The following is a 25,778-nucleotide window of genomic DNA, read 5'->3' on the forward strand; positions in this document are numbered from 1 at the left end:
TGTGGTTTTTGCTTTGTGTTTGCACACTATTCTCCTCCCTAATCTCCTCCCCTCCTGGGTTACCAATCTCCCCAAGCCCTTCCCTAACTTCCTCCCCCCAAGTTGTCAATCCTCCCTATCCCTACCCCCTTTTTCCAGAGTGTTCCTTGTTGATCTTGTAGTATTAGATACCCCATTGTTACTTTGTATTATCCCCCTCCCCTGCTCTCCCTGATAGGTTTATAGAATGTTAGTTCTACCCTAGATTCCTCCCCTGCCATGCCCTCATTGGTTGGTTGCCCTATACCACTCCCCCTATAAAAACCTCTACAGCCCCCTTCCCCCCCCCCCCCCCCCCAAATTTGTCTTGGGGTCCCAGGTCATGGACCTAATAAATCCATCCAGTTCTACCCCAAGTCCCATATCATCATTATCTGTTCCTGCGCCAGACCAAGCCATAAGTGGGAATAGCAGAGCTTACGGGGGAAGGTCGCGCCCCTGCTGTCACTGCCCAGCACGCCACGACAGCGCACTGCAGCAATAATGGGTGACCATCAGCCACTTTCACATCTTATCCTCCACAAAGCACAAAATCTTTTTTCACAATTGATGGTCCTTGATAACCACACTCTTGTGTATCCATTCCAATGTCTGCAGACCCCATCTCCCTTGTGCTGCACTCAGAGCTATTCGCTCACTCACATCCAGAGAGTCCAAACACCTTCACCTTTCAGGTGCTCTGTTCAGCATAAATCATTGAAAATATGCTATCTACTTCTAGTCTGCACTGTTTAGTTGCTCACTGTTAAACCACATGGAGAGCCCCAAACACCAAAGCTGGCCTCCAGCCTTGTCAGCTTTCCCAAACCAGGGTTTTATCTGCACCCACAGTTTTCCCCTGTTACAGGTTCAGAAGACAATGCCTGCAGCAACACCACACTTGTATCACCACACAACAACCCTCTCTCAGTAACTGCAGTTTCCTACAAACCACCTACATGTAAATCACATCTGGGCACTCAGAATTCTTCTGCCACAAAGGCCACATGTTACACAGGCTGGGTTCTTGTGAAAAACGCCAATCACTTGGTTTTTAAAATTTTAAAAGTTTAATAATAATAAAATTGTTATAAAAATAGTAATACAATTAGAGTAATAAAAATTAAGAGTTAGGACAATTACAAGACAATAAAAAGCAAAGACTTACACATGTCCGGATGCTTTCGGGCACTTAAGCCACGACAAGCATGTCTTGTGAACAAAGGAATAACCCTTAAAAGCAATCGCCTGTTGCATATTCATATATCTTATACATGATGCATAAATTCCTTGCAAATTAAGAACTTTTCTGGTTTTGTCAACTTCTTCCCCTTAATCCTGGTAGTTCCATAAAGACGGAGAGAACGTGGAAGAATGTTTGTCTTTTCCGATAAGGAGGCAGTAACTCTTTATGGGCCCTGTCACTGCCATCTCTGTGCGAAGAGTTTCTTGATTATCTCATCTCTTGCTTGAGCTAGTAAAAAAATCCTACATTGCAGAGTTTCTATTTTCTATTTATTATCTTGTAACCTAAAACTATATTTAACACACTATTTAAGAGAATTAATACAGTATAGCTTTCTAACATTACACATAAAATATTCATTGTAATATTTGCGAAAAGCCGATCATAAAGTATGCATTTTTCACAATCCCTCCTCTTCTTTATAAATCATTTGGCTTGAGCAATATTTCTTATCCACTTGCATTCTTTGGACTCTGTTGGTAATCAAATAAAACATGGGATTAAACAAGGAAAGAACATCAAAACAGTTGTAACACATCAAAGGAAGAATCCTAATTTCTTCCACTATCCCATCCTCAATACATTACCTCATCAGTTAGTTTTTAACATTGTTTTCCCACTTTTGGACCGGTATCTGGGTTATTTCTTTCTGATATTCTTTGTTTTTTCCAGGATGACTTTCCCATTGTCACCTATTTTCAACAATTTGATATATTAAACTTTCCACAAACACCCCCTTCTTTAGCCAATAAATAGTCTAAAGCCAACCTATTCTGCTACACTAGAGTTTTTGTTTGGCTTTGCGGATTTGATATTAATTCCAATGCCTGAGCATCTTTGTTTGTTATCTTCTCTATGACTGCTTGGAGTCTTATAATACGATTCAGTATATAATTTGGGGTTAATACAGAGCTAGATTGCTGTGCTGGTTTCACCTTTTTGTTTACTAATTGCCTTTTTGCCGAATCTTGGACTGCATTTCGGAAATCAAATGTAAAACAAATCCATCTCTCTCCTTTCAGACATTCAATGCCCCGTCTATTACCACTTTTTCCTAAGTTCCTTGTAATCCAATATTTTTCCCCATTTTGCCAGCAGGTAGTTTATTTGGATGGGTTGATATCGCTGTTGAGCAGGACGGGAACAAAAGCACTCCAAGTTAGAAGGCAAGGAATGAAACTGATTTCTTTCAAATGCACTGCTCTATATATAGAGAACATTGTGCAGACTAATTTTATTGGTCTTAAAAGTAAAAACATCTCACACCATTGGTGTGCAGTGAATGACGGCACGGTAGCAGAACCTATCTTGTAAACAATGTGAACAACAAGACAGAGATAGTGAATTATTTACATTCTTTCCCAACTGTTTCCCAGCCTCTTGCCTGACTAAAAAACCCTCTCTTTTTCTCTCTGACTGAACTGAAAATATCCATAGGTTATAACAGTGGCTGTTGACATGGGTGTGTGTAACAAAAAAGGAACTTTGGTTTCTTCCCATGTAATACTTTCTGTAGCATTTGTGACACTATCTTGCCGGTATCTCAAAAGGTAAAAGACAACAAATGAGAGACAGAAAGAGGAATAACAGAGGTCTGGTATGGTTTATACCCCGACCTCCCCTGCCTATAGAGTTGCTTCCCATAGCAGGTATGTGTGATCTTCTCAGTGGCGAGTACAGTGGTCAACCCAAGCTTACCCTCTGTTTCCCTTGTCACTCCTTTTTACTAATTTTTTTAAGCAAGTCCTTTTCGACACTCCTTAACTGAGGTTTCCCACTGTTCCTCAGGTATCTCTCAAGTCAACAGGCACTAATAATTCCCATCCACAAAACAAAGTTACTACTTCAACTGTTTTGAGTTCTGTCTGTATAGGGGATAGATTCAGTACTTGATACTTCTTGCAACAAGAACATAGATTTTGTGAGCTACAATACCAATTATTCTCATAATTTGAATATTTACTTATAACCTAGTTAGTGTATCCAGCATTGGGATGAATCAAATAAAGTATACAGTATAATACGAATGGTAATTTCCCTTCTTTCCTGTACAAGTCACAGGCTAAGGCCAGAATATAAGAACTCTCTGATTAAAATAGTCCTGATCCTCTTGTCTGAAGTGGCAGTATTCCTCTCCCAAGGAGGTGTCGGAGGCGTCTCAGGGCTTATTTAGGCAATGCTTAAAACCAGTGATGTAAGCTTTGCCTTATTTCTCAGTTAGGTGTTATTCTTTGTACCTTCCTTGGTTCATTTGGGTCTTCTCAAACTGTTATCACCCAGTCCCAGTTGAAAGTCAATTTGGTATCACCCGGTTTTAATATGATAATCCATTCTTCAAGGTTCTTCACAAGTTCTTTGATTTTGCTGTCATGAATTCACCCTCTTTCTGTGGTTCGGATTGCTGCTTTAGTGGTACCTGGAAAGGACTTCTTAATAACACTGTGTTAAAAGAAAAACAATACTGCATTAACTTCTACCATTAGTTTTCTTCAAAACTTTCTGGGTCTAACGAAAAGCTTTTTCTACAGCTGCTTATTCTACTCATATCCAGCTGTGTTAATAGCTGCAGAGGCCAATTATTCTTTCTGTGAGCTATAATTAGTTAAATAAAAAAGACCAGGCCAATTTTAACACAAGATGTATCACATCTCTTGCTTTTTACTTTTTGGGCAACATTTAACTGTTTTAGTCTTACAGACCCATTCTTCAGAACAAAAGCCTCCTCTTCTTAACAACAAAAAAACAGAAAGAAAAAAAATCTTGCTTTAAAAAATAAACCACTTTGTGAAAGTCAACTATCTCTGCCTTGATCTTATCTCTAGCAGTGGTCCCTTTCTTCCTCTTTTTCACAGCCTTGCGTTTAACTCTGTTCTTCGCCTCTCTCTCTCTCTTTTTCTCTCTCTCTCCCTCTCTTTCTCTCTCTTCACATTTTAACATCCATATTCCAACATCAGTCCACCTTCTAATATCAGTCCACATTCCAACATCTCAGAGAGGTGAGTCTGCCAATCACCCCTTCCCCCTTTTTCAACTTCTTTACAAATAAAATTACTTTTGTTATGTGCGTTCTGCAAGCGTGCAATTCACAGCACCCTCCACCAAGGCTACTAGCACTCACAGCTGACACAGTGCCAAAATTAAAAACTTGAATTTTTTCCATTCACAAGTTCAAAAAGGTTGTAGGAACAAGGTAAACAACAACTTACTTCCAAAGTGACCCTGCCTGCACCAAAAAAATTTAAGACAATGCTAGTTAATGCAATGCAATTTGCAACGAAGCCAAGGTTTGATTTGGGAAGGGCATCTGAGGACACAGAGCATGAGTTTTACAAATCCATATTTTGAAGAGGGAATGGACAAAAAATGAATACAGTGGGGGGGACAGAAAGTAAGGAATTTGTCTCTGCAATACCTTCTCTTTGACTGCTAGGAAACACTGTCCAAAGAGGCTCCTGTGGTACAAACAGTAATAGGATGGGAAGAGGCACTCTTGAATTCAAGCTTTAATGTCACAATAGGAAACAGCACCTGAGCACTGCAGTAGTGAAGCACCCTGCCTGCAAACTCACTAGAGACAAGCTACTGCTGCCATGCTGCAGGGCTACCTACAGCACAGAGGGAATCATGGCCAAACCCTCCCTGCAGGCCTGGATAAACCACACAAAGAACCCACAACTTCCTCATAGCTCTCTAACTCATTCAAGAAATAAAACTACAGCAAGCAGAGACACCCTCTTTTTCGTGTGTGTGTGTCACACACCCACAGTGATGCTGAAAATAACAAATTAACAGCTTATATTAGAAGATACTGAAACCTTTTCTTCATCCAGCTTTGTAGGTTCCCTTTTTTATATGTAGCCACCTCCAATTCTGGGTCAAAAAATTAGCCCTATTTTTCAGAAGTGCTATGCATGCACAGCTCTAGCTGCTGTTCTAGGTGCACTGCAAGTATTCAGCACTTCCAGAAACACTAACAAACAAACCAAACAAAAACCAAGAAAGCAAAACACATTAGGGTACATGAAAAAGGACTGGCTGGAAGGAAAAAATGTTTCTCATTGACCTACCAAGCAGCTGGTGTTACCTTTAGTTTAACTTTACACACTGAGAACCACTTGATTGAACAGCCTTGCATCAACTCAAAGTAAATTAAAAGCAGGTTTTGCTATGTCACAGCTGTAAACTACTTTTTCAATCCTAGAGTACAGCAAGTTACATATTTCAAGATGAAAAATCACAATGCAAATTGCAAGAAATAATTTAAACTACCTGTACATAGCAAAGGGGAAAGAATTAGCTGAATCAACAGCTCAGTGAAGACATCTGCAGTATGAAGCATCCTCCCCTATTTCCTTCCCCAGCCCAAACTTCCTTGTTAGTTTTTTTCTTTATCCTCTTAGCTTAATTTTAAAATTCAAGCTGTCATCTTCCCATCTTCTGGGATAAACCCTATTCCTAATTTCACTTGTAAATCTCATCCCAATAAGTTGCTACCCGCCCCTGGGACCAATAAAACATCCCCCATCCAAAATCTGGTTTCTACCTCTATTACCACATTTTTAATGACAGGAACTGTGAAACTCTCTCCTTTTGCTCCTGTTACTTTTACAGTATCTTTGCTTACACTATAACCTTTTGGAATATTTAACAGACAGGTTCTTTCTACCCCTGTGTCTACCACAAATTCCAATTCTTTTTCTTGGGGACCCACTTTTAAAGTTATCACAGACTCCAGATGGTATTTGTCCCCTAAAAAAATAGAGCCTCTAACATCTCTATTCTACTGTGCTCATCTCTCGGAAGATTTTCAGATCTGTTGCCCTCTTAGGACAATCTCTCCTATAATGTCCTTTGCTCTTACAGTAAAAGCAGACATTCCTGGAATGCTCCTGAGACTTGGTTTGTATTGGGTTTTTATTCTTTCCTGTTCCCCTGTCTCTACTACCGTCATATCTAGGAGTAGTGCTTGTGTGGTTTTGATTTTTTTTTTTGTAATTGTTTTCTTGCATGGTGACTGCCACAATCCTTGCTTTTAGTTTGGCTTTGGCCACAGATTTCTGAGACTCCTTTAATAAACCATCTAATGATTTATCATGCCAATCTTCAATTTTTTCCAATTTTTCCTAATATCTGGTCAAGCACCAGTAATAAAGTTATCCTTAACAAAGCTTTTCTCACATCAGTGTCAGGATCCATTCTGGAACATTGCCTTATATTTCTCCCAAGTCTGTCCAACCATTCAGTTGGAGCCTCCTCTTTCCCCTGCTGTGCCTCAAAAGTCCCTTCAGCATTTTTCCCTCGAGATGCTGCCCCTTTTATTCCCTTGATTATTAAATTACGATACTCATTCATATGTTTTCTCCCCTCCTCATTATTTTGACCCCACTCAGGAGGTGCAGTCGGCATTTTGTCCTCTCCGGGGAGGCCTGTGGATTTTCTTTACTCCAGGCTTTTATGCCTGCAATTCTGATCATTTCCCTTTCTTCTGGAGAAAATAGTATCTTTGTTATCAACTGTATTTCTTCCCAGGTATAAATATTTGAACCTAAAAACTGGTCTAATTGTTCAGCAGTGCTTATGGGATCCTTCAAAATCCCTTTTATTTCCTTTTTAAAATTCCTGACCTCAGAAGAAGTCAAAGGGGCATTCACAAACTTAGTTCCACCCCCTCCCACTGGGACCTCTCTTAGTGGAAATGGATCCCAGTCTTCTTCTATAGCCTTTCTCCCGTGTTGTGAGGAAGAGTCCAGAGAATGTTGCCTTCTAACTGAACTTCTTGTGTTCCTATAAGGGGGGTCCTCCAGAGAAAGAGAGTTTCTTTGAGCTGGAGCTGCGGTTACCAGGGGAACGGAGCTCAGGGGAGCATGAGCAGGGTTTGCTACTGGAACCACCAAAGGAGGGGGCATTTCCAGGGGGTAGCTGTCGGGAGCATGGTTAATGGCGGCTGGGTCAGCTGTTCCCAGCAGAGGCAAAGCAGGAGCAGCGGTGCCCAATGCAGCTGGAACAGGCAAAGTCGCTGGGGATGGGGCAGAGAAAACAGCTGTGGGAGAAGCGGTCAAGGATGGGACAGATGGGACCAACAGGAGCCTGCCAGGCGCGGCTGGCTGAGCAGCCATGGACCAGCTGGGCAGGATGGGGGCGGGGGCCAGTTGGGTAGCAGCGAGACGGGGACTGGTACAGAGGCTGCAGGCGGCAAAAGAGGACCCGGGACCCGGGACAGGCGCCGGCACTGAGGCAGGTGGAGCCGAAGCGAGTGGCTTGCTGGGACCTGGGACAAGAGCCGTGACTGGAACAGGCGAAGCTGAAGCAAGTGGCAAGCCTGAGCCCGAGACAAGCGGCTCGGCCACGAGTGGTGTGGGCGTGAATGGGAATGGAGGGGGCAAAACCAGTGAAGGATCCCACTCCTTTCCTTTTCTCTTTTTCCCTCTTGTTCCCCTCCCTTTTCTTTCTCTTTGTCTTCTTTTTTATTGGTTTTTGGTCCCATTTTTCAAAATCTTATCTATTCATTCCACACATTTGTTTCTCACTTTCTCTAACAAACTGAATACTACCTTCTTTCAACTACCCACACAAAAAATCCTTTCTCTCACAATACCATTTGACACAATATACCTCCCTCCAAGGAAATAAAGTAAAGCTCAAAATAAACAATCTACATTACATATCTTCCACTCATTTCCATTTATTCACCTTTATCTCTCATTCACTCTCACACACATTCACACCCTCAAGCCTGTTCATTCATACTTCTGGACTTCACAATACTGTTACATATACTTTCATCTGTCCACACTCACTCACTTTTAATTTTCACTCACTCTCACATCTACATTTACCCTAAGTGCTCTTGGAATGTTAATCCGTCAACCCAGCAGGTTTAATCCTGGAAGTCTCTCAATCCACCAGAATTTTAGGTGTTACTGCCCAGTCCCAGTGTTCTTGGATATCCCTCAATCCAACTGTGTTTTTCAACCCCAGATCCCCTTGGACATTTTTATCTCACAGTCTAGCTGTGCTGTCCAACCCCAGATTCTCTTGGGCATATCCTCAATCCGGCAACCCTGAGTGCTCTTAGAACGTTAATCCCTCAACCCAGCAAATTTAATCCTGGATGCCTCTCAATCCAGTGGATTTTTTTTCTTTTTTTCCTGTGAATTAACCCTCTTTTTACTTTTTTTTCCAATGAATTATGCCAAGAAAAACCCTCTTTTCACATTTTATTTCCCCCTACCAAGGGGTCCCACTCTTTCTCTGAGACCCAGTCCCAGTTTCTCAGGGGGAAGATTCTCTTACTCTTTTTATCACTCGCTTCGTCTCTTTACTGGCCGCTTTTCTCGTGAAAAAGATGGAAACGCAGCATGGGAGACCCCGCTCTCACTTAGCAGGTCTGGGGTAACCAGTCTGCCTCTCATTTGCACACATTCATCCCCCCCTTATCCACCCTGTGCCAACAAATACTTACCTATCCTTTGTCCTTGGGTCTTTGTTCTTCGTGTACACTTTAGTCTTAGGGGCTAATTACCACAGTTTTAGGGAATCCTTTCCCTTTTCTTTGTTTTATTGCCTCCTTTTGTCCATCAGATCGAAACCTGCGTCTGTCAGTCACACCAGGGGAGCACAGTGAGACTGCCTAATCAGGGCAGGATGCATCTCCCTCACTCTGACTCTCCTAAGTCATTGACAGAGAGGTGTTAAAAACCATCCTCTGCTACCATAATTGTGAAAAACGCCAATCAGTTGGTTTTTAAAATTTTAAAAGTTTAATAATAATAAAATAGTTATAAAAATAGTAATACAATTAGAGTATAAAATTTTAGAGTTAGGACAATTACAAGACAATAAGAAGCAAAGACTTACAGACGTCCGGATGCTTGTCATGGCTTGTCCGAGACAAGGGAAACATCACTTCTGTGAGACTGGAAACCACTGACATGTGAGCCCAGTAAACAGCCCTGACTGAGAAAAAAGAAACAGTAACACAAGTGCTCTATTATACAGGTGCCAGTAGCTGAAGCTTATTTTGGTAGAAAATTTATGGAGAAGCAGGCAAGGAATACAGAAAAGTCTTTTTTGATACCTAAACCACAGGACAACAAAGTGACTTCTACATTTTCTTTACTGCTGTAGGTAAAACAATACAGATTCAAGCTCCTCTCCAGAGGAAGGGATTTAAAAACCCTGTGCTAAAACCACAAATGAATATTCAGAGATGGCCTGGATGGAACTATGAGGGTGATAGAGAACAAGTTACAAAACAAAATTAACATAAAGGAGTAACAAACAAAATGTCCCAGTAAAGTCAAAATCCAGAAGATTTGTTTCTGGGGAATAAACACCTCCTTGAAACAGCTCAGGGAAAATAAAAGAATCAGTTCTAGAAAGGACAGATCAGGTACCAGAGCAACATTAGGCAGCCTCCAAGATGTTGCTGTCCGGTTGCAGCTACAGTATGGAGGTCTCCTGGCTAGCACGCGCCCTATGGCCGGAGGGCGCAATAGGAAGGGCTGCCTCCAGATCTCTTCTGAGACCTCTAGGGTGGCAGTGCTAACAGGGAGTTGCTGCTCCCTATGGCTGGCTGTGGCGTGGGTAGCACAGCTCCGAAGCAGGAACAAAGGACTGAGGCGAAGAAATAGGAAGGGGCCGTTTGTATGAATTCCAAGGTATTTTATTCCCAAGGAAGGTTCAGGGACAAGTAAGTGCAGGAATGAGGGGGGCATCACATTTTAAAGAGGGGAGGGTACGAGGGGTGGAAACAACTCACATCCAATGGGGAGACATTAGGGGAGGAGAACACAACTGAGGTAATCCAATAGAGGCAGCACAGGGGAGGGAGCAGGCTTAACAGTCCAATGGGAAATTGTGCAAGGGGTAACACACAAGGAACTTTCCAGAACAAACAGGGTGTGTCTAACTTGATAGGCAAGGGTAGGGGGCAGTGAACTGGGGATTGACAGGGACTAATAAGGAAGCAAGGGGGGTACAAAGGAGGGACTGGGGAGAATGACATGGGGATTGACAGGCACTTGGCGGGAAAATATTGAAGTAAACAACTTAGGGCTAAACCATTAGGGGAACAGAACGGGTTACATGGAACAAACCATTACAAACTGATTAACAAAAAACACTTACAAAACCACAAACCACCACACCAAGAGTTTGATCCTTACAGAGAGAGGCCAAGGAGCAGCGAGATATTTTATACAGGAACTATAAACCAGATGTTATAAGCACAGTGATAGTCATACTACACTAGCTGGAGATTGTAATGAACAAAGTTCCTGGTGTTCCCAGGGTCACGGGCAGGGCCTTCCTAGTTCCCATGGCAACAGTGGAACAGCTGCTGGCTCTAGCTGAGTACCAATATTGAAATGTTAATCAGCTAATTGCTCTGTTTGTTTTCTAGAGAACTACCTGGAGATAACCTGCCTCCCCCCACCCACGCTGCCATTCTACGACTAAAATGCAAATAAAAACCTCTTGGGACCATGGGAGCATTTTTTTAGGGGATAGACACCCATAAATAAAGAACTAAACACAGTAGAGGGGGCTAGACAAATGCCCTAGCTGAAGAAGAGGGAAATACATCCCCTGATTGACTTTTGCCCTGTCACCATCACCTACAAAAGACTAGACTAGAGTGGACTGTGGGAAGCAGAAACAAAGAGAGGGAATTTCCTGGTGTTGCCACAAGGAAAGGAGAGGGGACAGCTGTTGTTCTGGACTTCAGCAACAGAAACTGCACGCCTCCTCACCCTTCGGCTACCAGTGTGCTACAAGGAAAGGAGAGGGGACAGCTACTGCTCTGGACTTCAGCAACAGACTCTGCACACCTCCTTCCCTTTTGGCTACCTGGGAAAACTACAACAGCGGGGGCGAGCTCTGTGTTGGGCCCCCTGCCCAGCTGATCTTTTTGATAAAGAGCTGAACATTAATAAAGGCATTAGCCCTGTTCATTTCAGAGATAACTGAGTATGAGGAACATCCCTGAGAAGCCATGCACTCAAATATTATAGGGAAACCCAGCCATGCATGAGCTTAAAGGGAGATGCTTTAAAAGCAGTTTGAAGAACCAAAATTAATAGTGAAACCCCAAAATCAATAGTCAAAATGCTGCATGACTTTTAAATGTTGATGGTTGTGCACAGGCTCCCAATTTCATATCAGAGCCACTAATAGGTAGATTTTCCCCCCACATGCTCTTGTCAACATCTCAGCTCCAGAAAGAGATCATCTGGTTTAGAAAGATTCAAACAAGACAAAAACCAAACACTACTTTGGAGCTGATGACTCCCACAGAGGATAAAGGCCATAAAGAGTGAAAATAATGATGCTGCTCAGGTAGATTGGAACCACATAAGGAGAAGAACGAGACCAAGTGCCAAGGGAAACAAGGGCTGTATGCCAGAGCAATGGCCTAACAGCAGGCTAAAGAAAAATGTAAGCACAAGATCAGGAAAAACTGCATAGATGAGTTTCACAGAGGAAAAAGGGGAAGTTTTGTCACTTTACAAGGGCCTGAAGACAGCACATCCAGCTGGAAGAACACCAGTGGCACAGATGGACACAGAGCATGTGACTGATGGAGCCCCGGCTTTGCAGGGTCCTCAGGCACCACAAAAACCAGCACAGCAGAGAAATGGGAATTGCCCAGCCTGGACTTTGTTTTTTTGGTCAAGTTTGAGGTGCTCCTTAGCAGAATAATATGGGGAGAGAAAAGCTCAGCTCAGCAATGATAGAGCTCCTGCAGCTTTAGATAAAATTAAACATAAATATAGAAGTCGTCCTTATAAACTTTTAAATGAAATCTCAAATTAAGGATTAAGACATACTAAGCTCTTACCCAGTTTTCTGCTCAAGGAGATCTTTTCAAGTTCAGGCATGTCAAAATGGAGCTATCTGCCTCCATCACAAACTAATTTGAGCCAGGATTTTCAGCTCTGTCTAGCACAGAGATTAGATACCCCAGGCAATTTTTTATAGCAGGTCCCAAGCTGGAGTGTTCCAATTGCTCCTGGGGAGATTTATGGAAAGATATTTCTGATTGGTATTACTGATTGATACTGATTAGTACTCCTGCAAAGATAAGACTTATTTACACTACATGGTCACAGAATATCAATTACAGGCAGGGAATGGATGGGTTTACACATTTTCTTTCTCATTTCTAGATGAAGGAGTAAAGCCATCATTCACCACCAGCATCCTGAAAAGCTGAAAGGAACTTTTTGTGGAACTTCATTGCTTCCACCAAATAGCCGCATTTCACTTTTCACTTTTGTCAGTCTTGCACATCTTCACAGGCATGTGAAGCTCTTAGAGGAGTCAAATGCACCAGGCTGTAACTTCTGTCCTGATTTTAACTATTATTACAACTATTTTAAGTACCCTGTGGACTCGAGTAGGTTGCACATCTGTCAAATAGGGAATTACAAATCATGCTGTAGGAAACAATCCTGGCTGTAGGCACTGACTGGCTCAGCTGGCCAGCTCCAGCATTTCCTCACTCTGCAATAATGCCATTAGAGTTTTAATGCCATTTCTTCACTGCCTCCTTGCTGCTGGTTCCCTGAGCACAACTTCACGTGTTCCATGTGACACCTGCAGGGCTGGAATGTGCCACAAGAGCGGCTCATGGAGCAGCTAAACAGGAACCACGGAGTTTTGGATCTCAGTCAAGTAAAAGAAACTACTTCAAATCAAAATGGTCCTGAGCAGCCCCCAGAAGCATAACTAGTTATCTACAGGCTTAATTAGCAAAACCCCCCAAGTGTTTAAGTGCATTAAGCAGGTCTGAGATACCAGCAACAACTTTTCTGAGAAGTTCTGAATTTTTAATATGTGCATCACTTATGTCCTTTGTGGAAAAAAACATGTTCTTTAAAACAAACTGAATGAACATTTGCAACTAAATTATTTACTTGTTGTTTTAGACAGGAAAACAAGTAAACTAAATGTGGTTCAGTAACAAGTCATTCACATTCTGCTTCCAAAAGGCAGAGCAGCACCTCTGTACATAAAGAGGAAAGGGTGAACTCTGCTCTTCCTTGGAATAGAATAAAACTTACTGCCTCATCCATGCACTTCTCAAAATGTGGATCTTAACCTTTCTTCTAGGCATTCAACTTGCCAAAATGCTCTTACAAGCACTAACAAAATGAATACAATCTATTTACATGAGGGGAGATAAAATGTGACTTTACAAGATAAAATAAATTTCAAATTCTTTATTCATCCTCTCAGGGCAAAACCATAAGCCCGTAGCTCACACACTGTGCTTCACCTTGCACATCCATGGGAGTTTAAAAAGTGCAATGTTGGCAAAAAAAATCTCATCAGGGCTTGTTCTGCATTGATTTTTTTCTGTAAGGTCAGATGCCACATTTTGTGAGCACAATTCTCATCATGTTATGCAGATACACCCTGCTCTTGGCCTCCAAGGGAACTGCAGTGCAAGAACACCACGAGGACAGCTGGGACTCCTTGCTGCCTTCCACAAAGGAGGTTTTTACTCCAAAGAGATCTTTACTCAAACACATCCACATTATCCATGGTCATACATTTGCCCATTTCTAATAACTTGCTCTGAATCACTCAATTTGCTTTTCCAATTCCAAGTGCCTTCTCATGAGCTCTTTGAACTTCCTTAGCAGGAGTTCTTTATTCCTTTCTCTTCACTGTAGAGCCAGAATCCACTCCCACATCACTGCAGAAGCAGACAGATGGTCAGGTTCCACTGCAAGAAAAACTGCAGGTTGAAGCCCCTAAAAAGAACAAGCCTATGGCAATGAACATGTGTTTTTCTGTATTTAAAGTCATGCATATGGAGATAGGTGCCAGCATGTAATACACTGATATCAACTGCAGCTCTGGAAAACATGAGGACTTTCTCCAGTGCCAGACCAGCAATGCACATTCCTGCCCCTGAGCTGAGGAATTAAAGATTTCCTTCTTGTGTGCTCATCATTTTCTGCCATGAACATGTTGTTAGGATCTTTACACTGCTGGGCATTGAATATGGTCCCTTTTGAAGGGCCACTTGAAACACCGCAGGTTTAGCTTGGATTCACAGTCTGTGCTTCACTAAACTCATGTGAGAGAGAGAAAATCCTGGACAACTCAGGTTGGTTTGGTTTTGATGGAAACCTTTGCTGCTTGCCCTTGCACCCCTCAGCATTACGTAGCTGCACCTTTACTGCAGAGTCTTTGCTGGGATTTTGCTCTTCTCACAAATGCCACCTGTAAAGTGCCATATTCCCAGCAAAAACCCTCCCTCATTGTGATAGCAGAGAAGCAGCAGCCTCCAATAGGCTCCCAAACTGCTCATGCAATTGAATTCATGTCTGTCCATCAGGGCAGAGTGCCTGAGCTCCAGCGAGTGGGGACCAAACTTCCGGTGCTGTGGGATGGCAGCGAGTGCTGGAGCCTTCCTGAGGAGCTCTCAGGCACCCCCATCCTGCTCCTGGGGCCAAAGGCTGCTCTAGCAGCATCCCAAATCCTGCCTGCCAGCTCCTGTGCTGGAAAAGGCTTTCTCATCCCCAGGACTGCAAATTAATGGGAAGGAAGGGAAGCTTTAGGAGCAAGCTTGCTTTATAAAAGATGTGCTTTTTAAGCTATAGTGAAATACTGCAGCCTGAGCCAGAATTTCCAAATCCTTTGTTATTTGTCACCCTAATGCACAGTGTGTTCACAGACACAGAGTAAAACCCTACAGATTGCCTGCAGCTGGTCTGCATATTGGATCTATTCACCCCCACAACACAGAATTCCTGAGAGCATTCCCTTACAAAATTCCACCATAGATCCTGACTAGAATTCCACTGCAGTCTCAAGAGATCAAAATAATTTGGTATGCCTGTGAAAAGACAAGAGCCTTTGTGTTAAGGTCTCACCCCTGGACTCCTAAAAGGTTGTACAGGCCCAGTAATTTATTTTAAAATTAATTTCCAGAATGTAGAAACAAGTGTTTGAGAAAGCTGAGGTTACCACCAACAGATTCTAGCACTGACTGCTGAAATGAGAACTCATTGCTCCTGAATCTCCCTTCCTTAGGGATGGAAAACACCAACACATGTCCATCAGGAAGGTTCAAAAAACTGAATCATGCCTGCTAAATGCCTTTCAATGTGCAAAAAACGTCTGCATCTGCTTAATACTTTCTACCAACAAATATCACCATTTCTGAAGTAAAATGTGACAGATAATCAATTTTGTGACTTGCCTGGCTGTGACACCCAGGTACTCAGCACACCTGCTTCCTCCTCTGTTAGAAAAATGATACTTTGATCTGATGAAATTCAGCCCACAGAAATAAAAACCTAACCTGTAATAAATTTAGATCACTACTTTATTATTATTCCCAGCTGATTACATACTTGAGATGAGTCAGTAAAGCTCTTTGCAAACAACTTCCAGACTGCAGGCATATAGGATGTTTTGGAGGAAATGGTGCCAGCTACAGCCATATGTTGTGCTGCAACAGCAAATTCATCCTGTGCTCAGAGAATCCATGCTGGAGGACTGGGAGATGATGGGGTTTGCATTCCAGCAGCAGAGCTGGAAGCACTTCTGGCTCTGCCTTTGTGCGTGGTGCTTCAGCAAACCTAGAACAGCTCCATCCCTGAGGCACTGACTCTTCAGGGCACTGTGCACCACACACCCTCTGTGCTTTTAATGAGATCTCCCTCAGGACTAGTGGTATTTTAGAACACAAAACCGCTCATTTCCTCATAGCCATTTCTTCACTATTTCATCTTCAAACAGTCTGCAGATGTCTGCATGCCACAACCTGTTGCATCCAGGACTTTGGGTTTAGGTCGGGGTTCTGATGTGTCTTAGCAAATCCTGTGTACACCCATGTATCCCCCGGTTTTCCTTCCCTTGCAGTACCCGGTTCCCGAGCTGCCTGACCATGTGGCCTGGCTCCCGTCCCTCCTGTCTCTTCCTGTGGGTCCTTTCCTGCTGTTACCCCTCCCCCGTGGCCGGGGCCACCCCGGGCCCCCGGCGCCGCCCCTGCCACTTCCCCATTGGCTCCTGCCTTCCACACCACACCCCCGCAGCCCCGGGAGTGCCCAGGGCCCCAGCACCGCCCCTGCGTGCCCCTATTGGTTCCCCCGTGGCCAGGACCACCTCAGGACTGCCCGGGTCCTGGTGCCATCCCCTACTTCGTCCCTATTGGCTTCCGCATACCACGTGACACCCCCCGCTCCTCCCTTCATAAAACTCCCACGAGGCCGGGGCCGGGAGGCCATATTGTCCAACTCAGGAATTGGGAGCACATCAATAAAATGCTCTCAGCTCCTTCCTTCTCCCCCTTTATCAAGGTTCCTCATGCACAGCGGTAGAAGTGGCCGACCCACCTTCCCGGAGCCACGGAGCCCGGGAGCAGTGGCGGGACCGGGACCGGAGGAGCCACGGTGCCCCGCCGGGCACAGCGGCTGCTCCAGACCCAGGAAAAACACCAGAATGCCGCAACAACCAGCACATGAAACCAATGAGCAATCTGCTCTGGTTCCAGCATTTTGGATTCTTATCCCACACATCTTCATCTCCAGAATTGATGTCACCCTTGTCACCACACCATCCCTGACTGATCAGATGGTTCCATCTACATAATGCTCTGTCAAGTGGGGCAGTGAAACATCTGTTTCCTGGCTGGATCAGTGCATCACCAGTGTCATCAAGGGCTTTACCCAGGGCTATGGGAGACATGCAACTGAGCAGGAAACAGATCTCCTGACTCCCACTGTGGTGTGAGCTTCTATTGGAATCAGATTTTGCCTTCCCAGCCAGGCTCAGCTCTATTTCCCTATCCAGGAATAGGACATTTATTTAAAGGCAAACCCACTCTCTCAGACTCTCATCTCTTCCACAGAGCACATCCACAGATCAAGGGCACATGTTATGAACAAGTTCAGTAAAGTTACAGTTGTTGAAATACTTACAATTGTTATTAAATACCCTCGTTGTACCCCCCCTTGTGTTAATACCCCATATTCACCCCGGTTGTACCCTTGTTGTATTACCCCCACCGTTACTTTCCCCACTGTTACTTGTACCCTAATTGAGTCCCTCGGGTATTGCCTCTGCTGCTCCCAAAATGGCGGCCAGAAACAGCTCTGGTAATATGCAAATTAAGCAAGGCAGAAGGAAATCCAACAAAAGGCCCTGGAAACAACGAGCCAACCTGGAAATTTGGAAAATCAAGTGACTAGACTTGTTGGGGAAGAGTCCCCCTATACTATCAACCAGGTTTTGGAAATCACCACCACCTAAAGGTAACCAGACTGAAATGAGGACCCTAGTCAACGAGCCGGGAGACGTCTTCCTAGGCACGCCCGTGAGGACGGGAGTCCCAGTTCTGCTGCAAAGCAAAACTGATTACCTCCTCCTCTGTGTCGCTGAAGGGAGCAGCGGCGGTGTGCGCGACCCCTCAGGCCCCCACCCAGAGCTGATCACTTAATAAAGGCCTTTAAAAAGGAGCTGGTCTCCTGGCCCATTTCTATCAGCACAGGTTCCTGAACTCTGCTGACATCCCAGGTCCTGCCAAGTCACCAACACCCTCGTTCCCACCAGGCCCTGGATGCTCTTTGCCATCACCTTCTGGGCAGTCCTTTGCTCCTTCATCTCTACTGGCACTGCCATGCTCTGAACTAGGCCTACTCCTTTCCAGCTCCTTTCCATGGGGACAGTGACAAAAGGCCTTTGAAGTCTGTGCACAAACACTTTGGAGGCCAGAAATCACATTTTCAGATCCCCAGATTAGCAGCAAGAGAACCAAGTGGGAGTTTCTACTTATATTTACCTCTGGATGACTTTTCCTTTAAAACCTGAGTGAGTCATGCTCTAGGTAACAATGAAGTCATTGTTTTCTCTTGACATGCACAGCCATTCAAAATAAAAATTGAGCTGTAAATACCTTCCTAGCATGAACATTAGGCATGAAACAATAATTCCTCTTGATTATTCATTAAATTTGCAGGCTAGGAACCTGCATCCCAAAGCTAAGTTATATCTAATTTTCAAAAATGGATCTTAGAAAAATGCCTTCTAGACACTACAGGCAATCCTTTACTTAATTTCACTGATGTTTAAGTTGCAACAGCCAAACAATATTTGAAAACATCCTAAGGAAAATACTCCACACTACCTGTAAATAAACCATCCCACAGACTGCAATTCACAGGGCTCTCTGTGAGTAGCACTAATTACTATCAGATAACTCGGTAATTTATTATTACTTTAGCAACTGTACTGATGTGGACCTGAAGACTGAGTGCACACATAAGCAGGAAGATATCTTTTATGCTGGCTTGCTGACCTGAAATATTTTAGGAAGGATAAAAGTAATAAGTCCATGCCTTTCAAAGCAATAAAATAAAATAGAAAAAGCACACAGTGGAAATTAAAGAGAGAATGTTTCTAAAACAGTCAGTTCTGTGTTTAAATTGCACTATGTTTCTTCTTTTATTTTTTTACTATCCAATGGTGAAAGTTTCCTTTAGGAGTTGGTCAGACAAACCTTGTTCACCCCAAGCAGATTCATTAAATCAGTGGGGATGTTTTGGAAGGTAGAATTACTTGTGCAAATACCACCTTTCTGATTATGCTTATTGAAGTATTTAAGCAAATTTTAGACAAAATCTTAGCTGCTGTCTTTCTTCCAAACACATTATTGCAGCACCCTGGCAAGGCCTTTATTGGTGTGTGTTTACTCACAGCCCTTTGTACACTTTACACAACTTGGAGCTGCTCTAGGTAACGCAGATTTTGCTTTTCCCAATTGTTTTCATTAGCACAAATGTTAATGAAAACAGTATAACAGTTTTGCTTTAAAAATACAAAACCAGTTATATGGGGGGAGGGGGGGGCAAAGCTACTTACTACTTTCCATCTTAAAGAAGGACAAAAGCCAGGCCTAGAGATACAATTTCATAAATTGTTCCTGTGGGGTGCACAGCTCTATGACACAGCTCTGTTTACACCAATATATTCCCATACTAAATGCTAAAATATTAAAATCCACCAAGTTTAAATGTATGCCTGCTGCAATTTTCAGTGTGATAGTCAAGATGGAACCTTTACTTTCTAAAATTACCTTAAGCTCTTCTACAAACCAGAAATTTTATAAGCTAATACCATTATCACCACCATTACAAAATTGCTTAAATTTCAGAGTATGAAATGCTACCAATTGTAACAAATTGCATATTTCTTTTAATGAACACATTTCATCTAGAGAGCAGAATATTTTCAGTAGAATATACCTACCTGGTTCAAATAAGCCATTACGTTCAACTACATGGAATTTCCTGCCTGAAATGCTTCATATTTAGCAGCAATAAAATATAATAAAATAAAAATAAAATAAAAATATAATAAAATAAAATAAAAATGGAGATCAAGTGAATCAAGGGAATTTACTTCCCTGCTATGGATATGTTTGTATTTGCTGGCATCACATACTAAGATTCGAAGGTGTGTTCAAAGAAATGACCAATTTTAGGACAGAAAGCCTAGGATTTATGACCATGAAGGAAAGAGCCAATGCCTGGATCTGAACTGCTGGCTGCCCCCAGCCTTTGAGGGTTTCCTGAGCACTGCACTCACTGGGATGGAGCAGTCAGGAGTTCCATGATCCCAGTAATTAATGAGATTTAATGAAGCGGAACAAACCCCATTTGGCAACAGCAATTATGTCTTTGAATACAACACTGAGTAGGTTAAAACAACAGACACATATGGCCAGGTATTAGTGGCAGCCACTACCAGTGACCTCATACACAGCATAATTCAATTTGGAAGATATTAACGATTAAACTAATTCACCATAAGTGCGGTCTGGAAATCATTTGCACTTCCAACATTAAGTCACATCTGTTTTTTTCAACAACAACCATTAATCATCGAGATAATGCAAGAAGAGATCCTGTTTCATTAAGAGTCATATAAACACAGTTGAAATAGATTAATTCAGGAATCATGATGTAGGAACAAGATAAATCTTATTTTTTCTATTTGTCACATAACGGGTGACAAAGAAAAACAGAGACATGACATCAGAAGGTTTACCTGTTCAGCCAGACAAGGTCACGCCCAAGAAATCCCAAACACACTGCAAGTTCTCCACAAGACAAAAGCACTCAGAGAACTTCTGGCTACGTGTGAGGAAACCACACTCCTCTGCAAAGCATCAGAAGCTGAATTTTGGGAAGCAGGAGCCAAAGAACTTTGGAATCACCTCCTAACCATCCTTCTTGTTGTTGAGAGGTCCCGAGGAAAAGCAGAGAAACCATTTGCTTCTATGCCAGAGAATGCCTTTGCATACTGTTCTAATACATCAATCCACCCTGTCCTTCTCCCAGGGTGCTCTAAACCCCAAGTGCAGAGTCTGCACCTCTTCACAGCCCTCCCCTTGCTCATCTGAGAAGGTCAGATACAAGGAACAGGTGCCACCAACTCATTTCATGTGCCCTTTAAGACTCATCTTTGACCCAGCACTGGATGTTTCCAACATCATAATATCAGAACATTTGATTTCTACTCCTAATGACAAACTCATATTCAGTTACTGAAGCACCTGACTACCAAAACATCCATTTATGCTTCTACACTTGAGCCAACCCCTGACAAAGCAGCAAATCCTTGGCTATAAAGGAGTAAGGTGGGATGGCAGATACACACCTGAAATTTACACTCCATTTTTCTTTCCTCAAAAAGCTTGCTCTGCACAGGTATTTGCTGAAGTTCATATTTAAAGTCCTGCTGGTAAGAACTGATGCCTTCAGAGATCCCTGCTCCTCAATCCTCTGGCTTGGCACAAGTGTGAATTATGAAAACTTTAATGCCTGAAAAGAATCACCCTAATACCAGCAGGGAGTCAAATCCTGACTCAGTCTGGCCTAATCCTAGGTAGTTTTTTTCTGTGGGTATAAAGTAATGCAGGTTTCAGTGACAGTTCCTCATGTTCCATCGGCCTCTGAGCCCTCCTGCTGTCTCGCTTAACTCAAAATGTGTGTTGCACCTTTGGAGGGAGTTCAAAGTTCCCTGTCCAACTAAAGCAGGTCCAGAAATTGCAACCTGGTGCTTCAGACAGTGATGAAGAGGGTAACCAAGGCAGGGTGAGGGCCCATCTGTTCTCAGGGAATGAGCTGGGGCTGGTGCTCGGTGCTGCGCCTGTGTTTGCCCAGCAGAGCTTGGAGTGCCCAGCCCAGCTGGGCCAGCCAAGCCTTCCATCCCCACTCCTGACAAGGGAATGGATCATCCCCCAGGGTATCTGCTGCCTGATACCTTCCCATTTCATTGTTCATCACAAAATACAGGGCAAGAGAAGAGAATTCCTGCCTATGCAAAAGCTGCAGCTAAAGCATCACCACCCTACCCCAAGGCAACGGCAGCTTGCTGATTACTTCAGTGGATGCAGATTTCATCTTAGAACATTTTGTTTGTGTCTGGAAAGATTAAAAAAACCAACCCAGTAACAAAACCCCCAAATAAACCCACAAAAAATACCCCACAAACCTACTGAGAAACAAACCGGCTATTGGAATGGGCAGGATGGTGTTTAGGGATCAAACAGACAAACTGCTGAAATAAAAAAGGGTTTCGGCATTATGTACTTCCATGCAAGATACGGAAAAGCTATAAAAAGGCACTGGAAAATCCCAATCAATAACAGTATCTGGTATAATTTTATTACTGTCTATGTGGTTTTGGCTGCAGCTCCAAGAGGACCCTCTCCTCTCTATAAGGTAACAAAGACTGTTGGGTTAATTTCATTTTGGTAATCACTTACTGAGTCGGGACCTGATCCCCTCCTTCACCTCGGAGCTGCTGTGCCTGGGAATGCTTCAGGCACAGTCAGGCACACATCCCTTGGCATCCCCCTTCCCCCTAGCCTGTGCCCAGCAAGGAGCCAGCACCAGAAGGTGGCAGCAAGGACTCGGCTGAGACCCACAGAGCAAGGCCAAGATCAGCGAGGATACTCATCTCCACACGTTTGTACCTCACTTGGAGTAAATAAAAACACAACTATGACCCCTGCTCATCCACTCCTTAAGTGTTCCCTAAAAGCCTGGGTGGCTCTGACTGTGGAAATCAAAATCTGACCATTTAAAATTGTATTTATGGTTACACTAAAGCTGTCTCATGAAAAATGGTTCAAGTAAGGTTAACAAGGGAGATGAAAACTAAAGCATTCCAGGTTTAAAAAGTAATCAGTTAAAACTAATGGGAAGCAGGAGTTTTTGCTCAACAAGAATATACAAGACTCATGCAGCTGTTTTGTATGGTAGATCTCTGTGCAATAATTTCTAAGTACTTAAGGAAAGAATTGAAATAAACTAAAGGCTTTTAAGGAATAGAAGCCCAGTCTTGAAATATGTTACATTTACAATTCCTAGAATCTAATTCAGTATCAGCCAACACACTTTAATAATTTCAAGTTTACAGAGGGATTTAGCAGATAGAAGGTAGCAGACAGGAAGACATCTCCCTTTTTCCCTCCCAAACCCAGTAAAAATTAAACCTGACTAGATCACATACTTGTTAAATATTGTCTCGAGAACCTCTGAACCTTTTTACTTAGGGTAGGAACCTCTAAGATGACAGCTCCACTAAAGCCCCTGAGAAATTAATCCAATTTATCAAGTCCTCTGAAAAAGACAGTGGCTTACAGAAAAGCAGATGACATTCTGTGGTACTGCAGAACCACTAATTCCATTTCAGGCACCAGAGAATTCTTACAATATTCACCACCACCAGTACACACAGTAATACATGAATATGCTGCTGTTAGTCACAAACAGCTGTAGGAATAATGGTACTTAAGATCCCATCCCACACACCCTGATTTCACTTGGAATTTTCCTCACATTTATTCCTGTTTGTGGTGTAGTAAATCTTAACTAAATGGAATTTGTTGCTTTCAGTGTTCACCAGCCTTAGCAAATTTGGCTAAGTGGCAATTTGGTGGCAATTCTGTTTCCAGCTGTCATCTACACCAAACTTGGATGCTGTCCACAACTATCATGAAAAAGACTAATAAGATACATGAGCTATTTTTCTTCCTTTCTGTTATTAAAAAGAATGCTTCTTGCAGTCATTCAAATATTTTAGGAAATTATTTTGGAGTTACAATAGCAGAAAAAAGAACATTGCCATCAAAAGCCAGTTCAGAAAGCCATTAAAAACCCAGGAAGAAAGTACAAATCTTAATTCAAAGATGCTTCTGGTTTTCCAGATAATTATAGCTGCCAATTTTAATTTCTTCTAGCTCAAAAGCATTCAGAGACCAAAAAAAAATACCAAAACAACTCCGAAAAAATGGATGCTTTGCTAAAATTTGCATATTTTGGTTCAATTAAAAATTAATTCCATTTTCAACCGATTTTTCATATCACTTCTTTCATATAGTGCATTTCTTTGTAGACATTTGTTCTCTCTTGCAAGGAAAAAAAAATTCCAAAATGAACTGGCTGATTGACTTTTGCTGCAAAATTCATCAATCAAGATGCCCTCTCCTGTCAGTGAACCCAGGGACCCAGTTCAGTCTTTTATCACTGTCCTGCTGAGGAAGAACTAACAAAAACAGCATTCACAAAGGTACTCAGATACCCTCACAACAAGATTTCCCACAACGTGATGTGAAATTTTATAGAAAACTGGAGAGGTCACAAGTGAGAACAGATTTTCAGTGTCTGAGCCGTGCCAGAGCAGTGACTACAAAGAGGCCACAACCCAAATTTGGATGTGAAGCAGGTTGAAATGAAAGGCTGTTGAAAGTTGGAGCTGTTCAAGCATGGGTGTGCAGAGCTTTCTCCCCAGCTTCACCCCACCACATCCTCCAAAGTTCCAGCAGCTGCAGTAGACCTGTGCTTCCAACATAATATCAAATTTTATCAACAGTAGTGTCAGATGGATGATGATAAATTTATGAATTGTGAAAAGCTTCATCTAGTTTGACTAACTGTAATTATCAAGGCACAAAGCTGAACTAGAAAGTTGTGTAAGAATGATTCCCAAGGGCCTTTTCATATTGAATATTATGCAATACAAAATAAATGGACTCACTGTGCTCTAGCCATTATTATCATCCACTTTGTTCAATTTTCTCTGTCTATTTGCACTGAGAACAAGATGTTGGCCCTTTGATGTCCTCAGCAGCAGAATCCCTTAATATGTGCTGTCACTTCCAGCAGCAGCAGCAGCATTTCCTGCATCCTCTCTGCTGCAGTCAGGAATCACAGCCCTGTTCACTTGTGGCCAGAAGTGACAGTGAAGGCTGAGAGAGCAGAACTGCAGCGTCACTCAAAGGCAGCTGTCCAAAGCACTCAGTGTCCCTTCCCTTGTGCACATTTTGGCAGCCTTGGAAGGCCCAGCAGTGAGGGGCCTGGCTCCAAATCTGAAAGAACTGGCTCACAAGCCCTGGCTGTCACTGGTGTGCTCCTGTTCTGTGCCCATCAGCTCATCCTCTTTCTCTGCAACCCTGTCCTTTCAGATCCCAAGTGCTTTGCATCACTGTGTCTCACTATTGATAGAGTCTAAATTCCATGGAATTCCATGGAAAATATCTTACATGGACTCCAGCAGAGTCACATCTTTCAAACTGTGCTGATGCAGTGCTGAGCACCAAAAAAATCCTCACCTCACCTGGGGGTACCAGCAAATAGGACTGCTGCAGGAAAAAATGACTGCATTTGGAAAGAAATGTCATACAGGGAGCCTGGAAATATCAACTAAGAGCACTCAGGCTGTTAATTGCAGCTAAAGCACCCCTGCCTCAGTACAGACTGGTGACTGCACCAAGGAAATAAAGCCACCAGGGTTTGGTCAGCTTCTGAAACATTCAAAGTCAGGAATTCCCCATGGTGCTGTGGCCAGAACTGTTTTTCTGGATGTGAAAGTGCATCTCCACAGTTTTAGCAAAACAGACCTTTTCTTTGAGGGGGGATACCAGGGAGCTGCATGGTGGGAATGATGACAAACTACACCCAGTGGCCAAAAGACAAATCATGTCAGTTTTGACTTGGAACATTTGCAAGATCAGCCTCTTTAAATCAGCCCCCACCCTTGGTTCTGACAGTGGAGCTCATGGTTGAGGTCAGTTCCTTTCAATGCATTAACAACTGAATCAGCCAGGACAATTTGCCATAGGTTAATTCTTTCCGATGCTGCAATAAATCCCAAATTTACTATAAACCAACACTCCAGTACATGGCATGCATGGAAAGAAAAGGCTCATCTGAGCCCTGCTGAACTGGAATCTCATTTCAAGAGATGTTGAAAAAACTTGACTCTGAACTTAATTCCTAACCAAAAAATTCTATCAGTCCTCTGAATTGCTGAATTAAAACAGCTTGAATAGAAGAAATATATTCACATATTTCAAGAGAAAATATCTTCATTAAATGTTCCAGTTTTCATAACATTTGCATCTCCCAAAAGAAAATGCCTGTCAAAATTTTCCAATCCCCTCTATTTCAGAGTTTTGGGTAAATTCTAGTATAGATCAGCAGTT

The 25,778-nt window shown here is 42.8% G+C and overlaps 1 long non-coding RNA gene across 3 annotated transcripts; it reads right to left on the minus strand.

The window, feature by feature from the left end:
• Positions 1-1,075: 1,075 nt before the first annotated feature.
• LOC128787077 (uncharacterized) lies at positions 1,076-10,538 on the minus strand. 3 transcript variants are annotated; one of them, XR_008430565.1, is made up of 6 exons: positions 10,394-10,538; positions 9,122-9,220; positions 8,727-8,859; positions 3,502-3,703; positions 1,852-1,956; positions 1,076-1,737 (listed from the first exon to the last, which is right to left on the minus strand). It is a non-coding gene; the product is annotated as an uncharacterized LOC128787077 (long non-coding RNA). The 3 variants fall into 3 exon arrangements; XR_008430564.1 differs by having other exon boundaries at positions 1,076-1,956; positions 10,432-10,538; XR_008430563.1 differs by having other exon boundaries at positions 1,076-1,956.
• Between the last annotated feature and the right edge of the window lie 15,240 nt (positions 10,539-25,778).

This window comes from Vidua chalybeata, chromosome 4, assembly GCF_026979565.1.
Source record: "Vidua chalybeata isolate OUT-0048 chromosome 4, bVidCha1 merged haplotype, whole genome shotgun sequence".
NCBI classification, from domain to species: Eukaryota; Metazoa; Chordata; class Aves; order Passeriformes; family Viduidae; genus Vidua; species Vidua chalybeata.